A 12,251-nucleotide genomic window follows, 5' to 3' on the forward strand; every position below is an offset into this window, starting at 1 on the left:
AATAACCCAAGAAAAACTTTAATCTAATACTAGTATTAATTAAGAGAAGAAAGAATTTAAATAACTCAATAATAACACCCAAACAAGCTTCAAAAATTAAAACTTTAAATAAAATCCCACAAAAAAAAATTCAATTATTCAATCAATTAAAAGCAAGAACAAGTAAAACTAAAAGAAAAGAGAAGAAATAAGAAATAAAGGAAAAGAAAGATAAGGAGAGAGAGAGAGAGAGAGAGAGAGAGAGAGAGAGAGAGAGAGAGAGAATTACCAGGTAGTAAGTGGCTAGCCATGGAGACTGGCTGCAGCAAAGAAGCACTGGGCTTCTCAGGTCTTCGAGTCAAGCCAACACAGCAGCAACTGACCATGGCTGGTGCAGGACAGCAGCAACTTGGTGAAGCTTGCAGCAAGGCGTGGAGCAGCAGGGTGGAGGCTGCAGGTCTTCTGATCAAGGGAGACCCTATGGGTGACTAGCCTCGGGGTTTACAACAACAGCAGTGACACATGGCTATGGGAAGCTGGGAGGAGGAAGCCGTAGTAGTGGCACACGACTAGGAGCTTCCACAGCAGCAGTAGATAGAGAAGAAGGAGGAGCAGCAGGGGAGTACAAGGAGTAAAGGAGAAAGAGAGAGCTAAAGGAAGAGGGAGAAGAGAAGGAGATATAAGGGAAAGAGAAGGAGAAAACAAGGAAAACAAGGAGAGGAAGGAGAGGAAAGAAAGGGGATAAGAGAAAAGAAAGGAATGACAAGGAGAAGGAGAAAATGAGGGGAGTTGGCGCTGGTGCCTAAGAAAAGGAAGAACAAAGGAGAAGGGAAGGAGAAGGGAAGGAAGGAGATGAGAGTAAGGGAGAAGGAGAGGAGGGGCGGGCTACTTGATTGAAGAAAAGAAATAGGATTTAGAGGAAATTGGAGAGAGCCCTATCCGCGTACGCCCACAAAAACCCAGCTGCATAGCCGGGTCAAATCAAAGCTTTTTTTTTTTTCTTATAAAATTTTTCTCTTTTTTTTTCTTCTTGTTTTTCTTTTTCTTTCCCAATGAATATGCTCACTTTTGATAATCCTAGAGCCCCTATCTCTTAAAGTTTGAAACAAGAAAGTCGTAGAACACCACCTTAGCATTCTTTTGAATTTTGAATCATCTCAATCGGAGCTTGGACAAAAACTTTACGCACAAATTACGAAATGGTGCCAGTTTCAGCTTCTAATAATTTTCCTGCCATAAAAAAATTCGAAATATTCATAAATTGCTCAATGAAACCCAATTATTATAAATAGGTCACCGTGTAAAATATTGAGAGTAATTAGGTATTTAATTAAAAATATAGGCCCCAATGCATGAATTAAAATGCCTAATTATGCAGTTTAAGTGCATAATCACATCCCCTAACTAACGTTTGGCCAGTGTCTAGCAAATAACGTTAATGATTTCAAGGGTGGTATCCACAAATACTAACTCCAGCAAACATGAAACTAGTGCCCATCCAACAAAATCATACCGTTTCACAAACAAGAATATAACTGAATTTCACACAAGCTTATTCATATTCAATGCACACAACTTCAAAGCACGTCACTCATGCAAATTTCATCATCATATAGCATTTAAGAATAATATACTCTCATGAAGTTAACCAGCGGTACAATTCTGAGTTAATGTGGACATATAAGTTCGAGTATAAATAGGTGAAATCTCGAGGAATGTGTGATGAGTGTGACTCGTTACACCTAGGATACCAATAGACACCTATAGAACGGTCGTTTTGACTCGGCCGAACTGGTATACCCTAAAAAACACTCAAAAGGAATGGTTCTCTCATAATATGTGAGGAGGAGTGTCATGATCAAACATCTAATATATTGCATGGAACAAATGCAAAATGTATGGAGTGGACTATTTGTGAGGTGTCGGGTCCTGTCCCTAGCATCTTCTCACCTACTCGCCATGTCCAACCGAGACCACCCCAGATCAACTTATTTAGAAACTTGGCATGAATACATCTGAAGTATTAAATGATTGAAGAATCTTCATATGTGGAGAACATGTGTCATGTCCTTGACTTTTTGTTGTATTTGTGTGGAGCAGGTGTTACCATTTCATTTAATGTGCTTTTCTTTTTTTCTTATTCTTTTTTCTACTCATTATTCAATTTCTGTCTTTTCTTGGTCAATTAGGACAATCATTATACTTCTTTTATTATCTTCATACCATCAATGGGAATTAAGCTCGAATAATAGTCCATGAACTAAGTCAATTTCTAGGGGTTGTTCAGCCTTCACATCATTAGTAGGCTACAAGACCTAGGTTTCTACCTCCCCACTAGATGTCACCTCTAGGCTAGCAAGTCAAAACGGAGACTAGTGTACAAAGAATCATCCATAAGAAAGAAGAACTAAGTTTCATGAACTAGGATTTGATGTTAACACTCAAAAGGATGATAAATAGCTCAAGGATATCTCACAAGGTGTCATAGTTACCACGAGTGTTCTTTTAGTGCTCATAAGGAACCTTAAGTGCGATGAATCATGTGAATGTGTCTATTCAGCCTCATAAGATGTCGTGTAAATACCAGAGATTATATAGCCAAATTAACATGAGTCTACTACCAATCAATTCGTCATTGAGTTAAAAAGTCATATAAAGAGAAATTACAGATAACTCAAGTGTGTAATTCTTAGGTTATATGCAAGTATGTGAAGGATATAAGTTAGAGTTAATCATGGCATAGTTGTGTAATTCCTCAATGTTCTTTCTTTCTTTATTTTTTCTTTTTCTTTTATGACATAAAACCTAGCAAGTGGACGTGCATAGTGTCATATGCAAATTGACACCCCCCAACTAAAGTGGAACATTGTCCTCAAGGTGAAAGTATATAGGAAATAGAAAAGTTGTGCACGGGTGAACAAACTAATAGAAAATCACTACCAACTAATGCGACAAAAAAAGAAAAGAAAGATGAAGAAAAAACCAAATAGAATGAAAAGAAAAAAATTGAAAAAAAAAAACAGTAAGATAGAAAAGTCAGAGGACTCCCCTAGGGTTTTGCAGAAACATGATCTTTTTATTGGGATCGAAGGGGATCGAGGGAGGCTTGAGTTGCTATTCATTAATCATAATGTCATTATCATTCATTGGACCCACCAGTTCTACTACGTCATGGGAATGAGCGTGTTCAATGATATCCAAGCCATCCCATTGGGATCTCAGCTTCCAGGGAAATAGACAGTATCTAGATTTGCAGAGAAGGTCTTGTTGATTTGGAAAGAGTTTTTGGGCTTGATTTTATGCAGCAACTTCATCTGCTTCTTCACTAAGTGGTCCTTGTCATAAATGTTCCTCTTGGATTATGTAAACTCACGCACCCTCAACTGTCTCAAACTTATGGCATTGTCAAGTAAAAAGTTAATATGTTTTATAACTCATAATGAGTAATGCTAAATCTTAACAGGTACACAACATGCCTTATCATAAATAAACCTTCATGGAGTCATTCCTAAAATTTTCTTGATTGTAGTTCAGTAGGCCCAGAGCGCATCAACCAATTTCTCAAACTAGGCTTTTCGGTTAGGGCAACCCATCTACTCAAATATGATCTTGACTTCTTAAAAGAACTGTCGCTTATCCTGCATTATCCCATGTCCAGGCGTTCGATTGGTGGCAAAGTAATTCACAATATTATCAACCCAAGGGTTACGTGACATGTCGGTGATAGGATGGATGATGTCTAACATCGTTAACTCTGGTAGTCTCCATCACACATCACTGACCAGTATTGCGTCTATCTCTATGGAATGCCCTTGTGATTCAAGTAACACACTAATAAAGGGATCTTTTTCATCAATTACCTCAAGTTGCTCTGGGGCTCCATTCTGAAAAGCACCACTAAGACCAAATGCTGAAAATAGCTCTAGCGTATCCAAGTCATCTACCACATCTAATGCATGTACCTCTGTCGGTGTTTTATCAAACACATTCATCTCCAGTGTCATATTTTCCGGACAACGGCACCAAAAGCTTGACACACTCTAAAAATGAGTAGCTTAGAAGCTATCCCAAGTATAGGAGTTCTGTCGTGTAATATTCAGCCCAAAGGTCATATCGTCTCCTAAGGGAATGCAGTTTAATATGAAATTTTACATATTTCCAATTGAAAATAAAAAGTTATAGAACTCAGTTCATATTCAGGGTTTTTTGGTTTGTTTGAGATTTCTTTTGACAAATTAAACAAACAAGCGAATTAAATCCTAATCCTAACGTGCACTGAATTTAATAACGAGAAATAGAAATCCTATGTTTAAAATTCTGAACCAAACAAGAATTGAAACACGCGTGAACTTCAAGATAAAAACTAGAGGCCAAAACTTTCTTACTTAATTAAAGCATGCAAGACTGAGAATGCAACTAATTACAATTTCGAATAACACTAATTTAAGTGCAATCAAGAACTGAAACAAAAATCTGAGACTTTAAAAAAAATAAATTATAAACGAAACACTAAAAAAATCATACTTTAATAAGATCAACTTGAACTAAATCAAATTCACCAAAATTTAAATTTTTGAGGAAGACAATAATATAAATCATAAAGAAAATATTTTTATTTTTGTATTTATTTCTTTCATTATTTTTTTTCAAGAAGCCAAATTGAACTTTAAGCAATAAAGAAAAATAACTCAAGCAAAACATTAATCTAATACTCGTATTAATTAAGAGAAGAAAGAATTTAAATAACTCAATAATAACACCCAAACAAGCTTCAAAAATTAAAAATTTTAATAAAATTCCAACAAAAAAATACAATTATTCAATCAATTAAAAGCAAGAACAAATAAAACTAAAAAAAAATAGAAGAAATAAGCAAGAAAGGAAGAGAAAGATAAGGAGAGAGAGAGAGAGAGAGAGAGAGAGAGAGAGAGAATTATCAGGTAGCAGGTTGTTGGCCATGGAGACTAGTTGCAACAGAGAAGTAGTGGGTTTCTCAGGTCTTCGGGTCCAGCCAGCATAGCAGCAACTCGGTGAAGTTTGCAGCAAGGGGTGGAACAGTAAGGTGGAGGCTGCAGGTCTTCTGATCAAGGGTGAATCTCGGAGTGGCTGGTCTCAGGGGTCGCAATTGCAGTAGCGGCACATGGCTAGGCGGAGTCGGGAGGATGAAGCAGCAGTAGTGGCACACAGTTGGGAGCTTCCACGGTAGCAGTAGATAGATAAGAAAGAGGAGCAACAGGGGAGTACAGGGAGTAAGGGAGAAAGAGAGAGCTGGAGGAAGAGGGAGAAGAGAAGGAGATAGAAGTGAAAGAGAAGGAGAAAAAAAGGAAAACAAGGAGAGGAAGGAGAGGAAAGAAAGGGGAGAAGAGAAGAGAAAGGAAGGAGAAGGAAAAGAAGAAGAGGAGGGGACATGGGGCTGGTGCCTGAGAGAAGGAAGAACAAAGGGGAAGGGAAGGAGATGGGAAAGAAGGAGATGAGAGTAAGGGAGAAAGAGAGGAGGTGGGGGCTACTTGATTGAAGAAAAGAAAAGGGATTTAGAGGAAAAGGGATAGATCCCTACCCGCGTACGCCTACAAAGACCCGGCTGCATGACCAGGTTAAATTAAAACTCCTTTTTTTTTTTTTTAATTTTTGTTTCTCTTTTTTTTCTTCTTGCATCTTTTTTTTCTTTCTTAGAGAGTTTGCCTACTTTTCTTAATCCTAGGGCCTGTATCTCTTGAAGTTTGAAACACGAAAGTTGTAAAGCACCCCCTTAGCGTTTTCCTAAATTTTGAATCGTCTCGATCAGAGCTCGGATGAAAAACTCAAATGACGTAATGATGTTGTTTCAGCTTCCAATAAATTCCATGCAATAAAAAATGCCAAAAATTCGTAAATTGCTCAATTAAACCTAATTATTATAAATAAGACACCATGTAAAAATATTGAGAGTAATTAAGTATTTAATTAAAAACATAATCCCTCATGCATTAATTAAAATGCTTGATTACGCAATGTAAGCGCGTAATCAATCAGCTACCATCCAGGTAAAGCTAATGTGGTGGCTGATGCTTTAAACCAAAAATCAAGAGAAACAGCACAGTTAGCAGCAGTAATTTAGCGTTCGATCTAGATGGACTTGTAGAGGCTTGGCGTGGAGTTAGTAGAGAGTGATCACCGGGCATTTATTGTCAACCTGGTAGTGCAGCCTACGCTATATGAAAGGATTAAAGTAGCCCAGAAAAATGATTCTGAGTTGATGGAGTTGATAGAAAAGGTATAGGATGGACAAGGGGTGGAATTTAGTATTTTTGATGATGGAGCTCTGAGGTTCTGTACCAGATTGTGCGTGTCTATAGATGAGGATATCAGAAAGGCAATTTTTTATGAGGCTCATAGATCCTTATATACGGTTCATCCAGGTAGCACTAAAATGTATAGGGATCTGTGAAATTATTTCTGGTGGAGTGGTATGAAGAGAGAGATTGCAAAACTTTTGCAGTAGTGGTTGACGTGTTAGCAGGTTAAAACTGAGAACCTGAGGCTGACAGGCTAGCTATAGCCACTTTACATCCTAGAATGTAAATGAGATCACATTTCTATGGACTTTGTGATGGGTTTACCGCTGGTACAACAGGGACAGAATGATATTTGGGTGGTCATAGATCGACTAACAAGATCACATTTCTATGGACTTTGTGATGGGTTTACCGCTGGTACAACAGGGACGGAATGCTATTTGGGTGGTCATAGATCGACTAACGAGGATTGCTCACTTTATTCCTACCAAAATCAACTACTCCATGGAAAGACTGTCAGAAATATATATTCAAGAGATAGTACAATCACATGGTGTGCCAGTGTTCATAGTATCAGACTGAGACTCACGTTTCACGTCACAGTTTTGGAGAAGCCTGAAGGGGGCTCTGGGGTCTCAGTTGTCATTCAGCATGACATTTCAACCTCAGACAGATGGGCAGTCAGAGAAGGCAATTCAGAATTTAGAGGATATGCTACAGGCATGTGTTTTGGATTTTGGGGGTAGCTTGACCCAGTATTTTCTGCTGGTAGAGTTTGCATACAATAACAGCTATCAGAACAACATCGACATGGCACCCTACGAGGCGTTATATGGTAGGAGATGTCGTTCTCCTCTAAACTGGGACGAGGTAAGTGAAAGGTGGGTTGTGGGACCAAAAATAATGCAGCAGGCATATGATAAAGTTTGGCTTATTAGAGAAAGAATCAGTGTAGCTCAGAGATGACAAAAAAAGCTATGCAAATAATCGCTGCCAAAAATTGGAATTTGAAGTCAGAGACCATGTATTTATGAAAATAACGCCATTTAAACAAACTATGAGGTTTGGGAGGAAGGGTAGACTGAGCCCTAGGTTTATTGGCCCTTTCGAGATACTTGAGAGAGTGGGGTCAGTTGCCTACCGGCTAGCCTTATCACTAGTTTTATCTAGAATACATGACATGTTTCATGTTTCTATGCTAAGAAAATACATTCCATATCCCTCTCACGTGATCAGTTATGCAGGGATAGAACTCAGAGAATCACTGGCTTATGAGGAGATACCAGTGCATATCTTAGACAGGATGGAATAGGAATTGCGTAATAAGAGAATTCCATTAGTAAAAGTCTCTTGGAGGAATCATGCAGTAGAAGAAGATTCATAGGAGCTTGAAGAAGAAATATGACAGAAATACCATGTCTATTTTAATGGGAACCAGCTATAGACAGAGAGATAAAGCAGTAGTAATTTAAGTAAAGTAGATAAAGTTTGATTTATTTTATGCTAAGAAGGATAATATGTGTATAAGTGTTATTGTAGGTTATTAGATAGGTAGTGTTTTGGTTTTGGGAGAAATTTTCTTTTATGTATTTGTAATCTTCCAAAACCCCGAATCTAACCATGGTATTCCTCCGCCACATAGTCGAAAAGCAGCACATACTCGGCAGAAGAGTTATGCAGATACTTGCCGATGGGAGCTAGAGTTCGAGATCGGGGATATGATATTCTTGAGGATTGCTCCGATGAAGAAAGTGATGAAGTTCGAAAAGAAAGGAAATCAAAGCCCTTGGTACATTGGACCATTTGAGATCCTAGAAAGGATTAGATTAGTTGCCTATCGAGTGGCGTTATCCCCAACATTGTCTAGAGTTTATAACATCTTCCACATATCAATACTGAGGAAGTACGTGTCAGATGCTTTGCACGTGATAAGCTATGAACCCTTAGACATCAGGAATGTTTTGGCTTACGAGGAGGTATCATTTCATATTCTAGATAAAAAAAAATACAGGAACTACCTACTAATTAAGGAAATATCATTAGTGAAAGTGTCGTGGCAATGCAGTAGAGGAGGCTTCTTAGGAGTTAGAGATAGAAATACCCACAAATTTTTAGTGTGGTGAGGGGTAGTAAAACATGTACAGTTGCTCAGGTAAGTGTTAGTTTTATTTGCAAGTCATGTATGGTAAGTGTGTTAGTTTATTAGTTGTTTATGATTCCGTATATGATTGGTCATTAGGAGATTTTGGTATGACATTGTATTCTCCCTAGAAAATATGTGTAACTATGGTATTCCTTTGCCATAAGTGAGGGTATCTAATAAACATGGGACAGCACTGCTATGTGGGTGGGTACCGACTCTTTGGTAATAATGGATTGTAAGTTCAGGAGATGAATAGTAATAGTTAGAAAATTTTGAGGATGAAATTCTTATAAGGGGGGAGATTGTAGAAACCCAAACCGAGAAAAATAAAGGAAATAAATAAGAAAAGAAGTAAGGAAAATTTTTGAGGGGCAAACAGCAGGATTCATCTACGAACTCCCTATTTTCATCAACAAAGTCCCTTCTACATTTCGACGATGAAGTTCAGGTGTCGTCAATGAGGAAATGCCGAGAGAAATTTCAGGCATCGCATTCATCGAAGAACCCATTCTTTTGTCGATGAAAATCCTTCTGTAGTTTGTCGATGGAGGCTCCAATTTTTTGATGAAGTTGGTTGAGTCAACGGCCTATAAATAAATTTTTAAGTAGCTTAAGGGTTAAGAAATCATAATTTCTCTCTCTCTCTCTCTCTCTCTCTCTCTCTCTCTCTCTCTCTCTCTCTCTCTCTCTCTCTCTTTATCTCTCCCTAATCGGCACCCCTCACTCTCTTTCTCTACCATTCTTCGTCGTTCTTCGCTAGATTCAACAATCGAAAGTTACCATTAAGATCCAGAGGAAATTCTCTACAAGTCTAGTGGAGTAGATTTTTGAATGGGGTCTTTCTAGGAACCTCCCCAAAACCAAGGTAAGTAGGTATTTTTGAGTTTTATTGTTGATTTGGAGTATAGTGGCCCTAGGGAATGCTTAATGATAAGTATTCTGTGGGTTGGGACGATTAATTTGGGGAAAATGTATTTCAGGATTTTGAGCTTTAAATGCCTTAGGGCATGGATATAGGGTTTCAGAAGGCTTTCTTGTAAGCCAAGTAAGGGGACTAAGTTAAGTCACGAGTTTTACTAAAATTGAACTGATTAAAATGCTATATATATGTATATTTATGTTTTCAGTTCTCATTTCAAAAACCAAGCATTCAAAATAGTTTTTTTCAAACCTAGGATATATGATATGGTATTTTGAGTAAAAATGAATAGTTGAAAGTTTGGTTTAACGTTATAAATGGGAGGTATTGTATACTAAAATTGTGTGGCGGATGGATAATGTTCCAAGGTTATTATATAAACGAGTTTTTGGAAATGTTTGTGAAATACATGAAATGTTTGTGAAATACTAGAACTGCTTATGAAATACTGGAACTGTTTGTGAGAACACAGGGGTTTTTATACGACGGCCGCGAGGGCCAGGATTTGATATATCGACTATGAGTTGAGTTTTATATGATGGCCGCAAGGGCCGGGATTTGATATAGTGGCAGTAAGATGAGAGGTATATGATGGCTAGGGGGCCGAGTTTCATAACAGGAAAAATTTTGTATGAAATAAGTGGAAATTTAGTTTTTATTACTTAAATTGTATGATATGCTCTAGGAACCTATAGGACCAATTATGTTATGCGGACGGTACCATTGCTAATGATTCAATATTTGGCTATGTCTGCCCACACTTTTCTAGATGAAGGTGTAGGGTGGTCTCAACCGATTAGCCACAATGGAGGGTGTACCTTCCCTGGAAGTGCAGACTTTCGGGATGTGGTAGGGAAATCGAAATCTCACAAGCGAGTTGTGGATGCCTGCATAGTCAGAGTTAGATGCAGACATATGATTTGACTTTATCTGGGTTGATCACCAAAGGCTTAGTCTAGCCTTCAGGTCACAGAACCCATGCCATGGGGGAAGTAAATGGCGTTAGTCACAAGGAATGTCTTTTAAGCATATCTGTAGATTTATGTAAATGATACTAGTTGTTTACTGAACTATTTATACCATGGAATCGAAATGAATACTTTCAGTAGTATAAAGTGAGTACAATGTATAAATGTTATTTTCAGTTGAATGAACGATGGATGTTTTCTGTAAACACCTAATACATGATGACCACACACTAATGTTAACTTAATTTGCCTTACTGAGAAGTGTCTCACTCAATTATACAAATCATATTTTCAGGAAATATAAGGGATTGTGCTTAGCAGGATAAGGGAGTGGAAGTTAGAATAGTCTCTTTTGCGAGTATTTATATGAAGTCTGGCTTACGTAAGTTTTATTGTAAGTCAGTGGACTTGCATTATGGTTGTATGGATTGAGTTAGTTGTCCTTTTTCAATCAAGATGTAATATGGATGTTTGGAAACCTTTATATACAAAGGAAATTGGAACTCTGGTAACGTATATTTGGAGATTGTTTCATTATTTTTGCCGCATTTATTTATGATGATGTGGTATCAGGTATGCAGACGTCACTAAAGTAGCATCCAGGGCCCACGTGGTGGGTCAGGGGGCTGCAAATCTTATCCCTACCAAACTTGTAGATGGAAAAAGAATTACCCAAAGAAGAAAAAGACATGACACAAAACAATCATAAGATGTTGCAAGTTAACTCAAGTGCTATAAATGCATTGTATTGTGCCCTTGACATAAATGAATTCAATAGGGTAATGGCATGTAAATCTGCCAAAGAGATATGGGGCAAACTAGAGGTAACCTATAAAGATCGTAACGCCCTGATTTTAGAACCTTTTTTTTACATAAAATATTATTACTCTAATAATACTCTGATACCATAATAAACAATCAAAATCAACCCGGACCCATAGGCACCAAGGATTTATCGGTTTATACATACATATTACCTAAGTAGCGAAACCAAAATACACTACACATATATACAATACCAGAGCTTCATTGTTTATACATATACATATATACATCCCAAAAATCATTATGAGTCTAACTAGACTACTTACCCTGCAACTAAGTAGTACCTACGAACTCCTCTATCACGGAGCTTGCTTCACTCGTTTGTCGGGATTTCTTGAAATATTTATAATGCTAGGGTGAGACACCTCTTAGTAAGGGAAATAGACTAATATTAGCATCTACTAACGTCATTTTGTTATATTATAAACATATACAATAAATAATTTATTTCTAGTACGATTTAAGTTGTAGCTGATAATACTTGGAAATCTATACTTATAGACATAATCATAATGAATTTACATAACATTTAAATCATCTGTTAAATCTTTATAATACTAAAATTAAATAATAATATTTGTGTATCATGACTCAACCCCTCATGATCTGAGTTGTGTGGCCCAAAGTCTGGACCTAACACTGCCTGGCCTACCAGGTTAAGGTAAACATAACATAACCCTGCGTGATTGCCCACCCAAACTGGCCTGCCCATACTACTACACCATCACACTTCTAGAGGGTCAGTAACGCAGTGGGTATCCTACTACACCATCACACTTCTGGCTAATTGGTCGCCGACCCACACTTCCTAAATAGTATGGTTGCACAGTTGGACAACATGCACTATTCATGGCATTTGTGCCGGCTATCATATCTCGGCATCTGTGATGGCTATCATATCTCAACATCTACGCCGGCTATACTATCACGTCATCTGCGCCAGATGTCATATAATAATATATTGAAAAATATCTTAATTTCTGTACTGATTATCATCTTTCTAAAATTCCTATAATATCATGCTTATTCTATGAAATAAAGCATATTCTGAAATACGGTTAACATATTCAATTTGTATACATGCCACACGAGTGAGTAATTCTATATAATATTGTATAGCTTGTAAAACATAATTTACTGAT

The sequence above is a fragment of the Malania oleifera genome, chromosome 6, assembly GCF_029873635.1.
Source record: "Malania oleifera isolate guangnan ecotype guangnan chromosome 6, ASM2987363v1, whole genome shotgun sequence".
NCBI lineage: Eukaryota > Viridiplantae > Streptophyta > Magnoliopsida > Santalales > Ximeniaceae > Malania > Malania oleifera.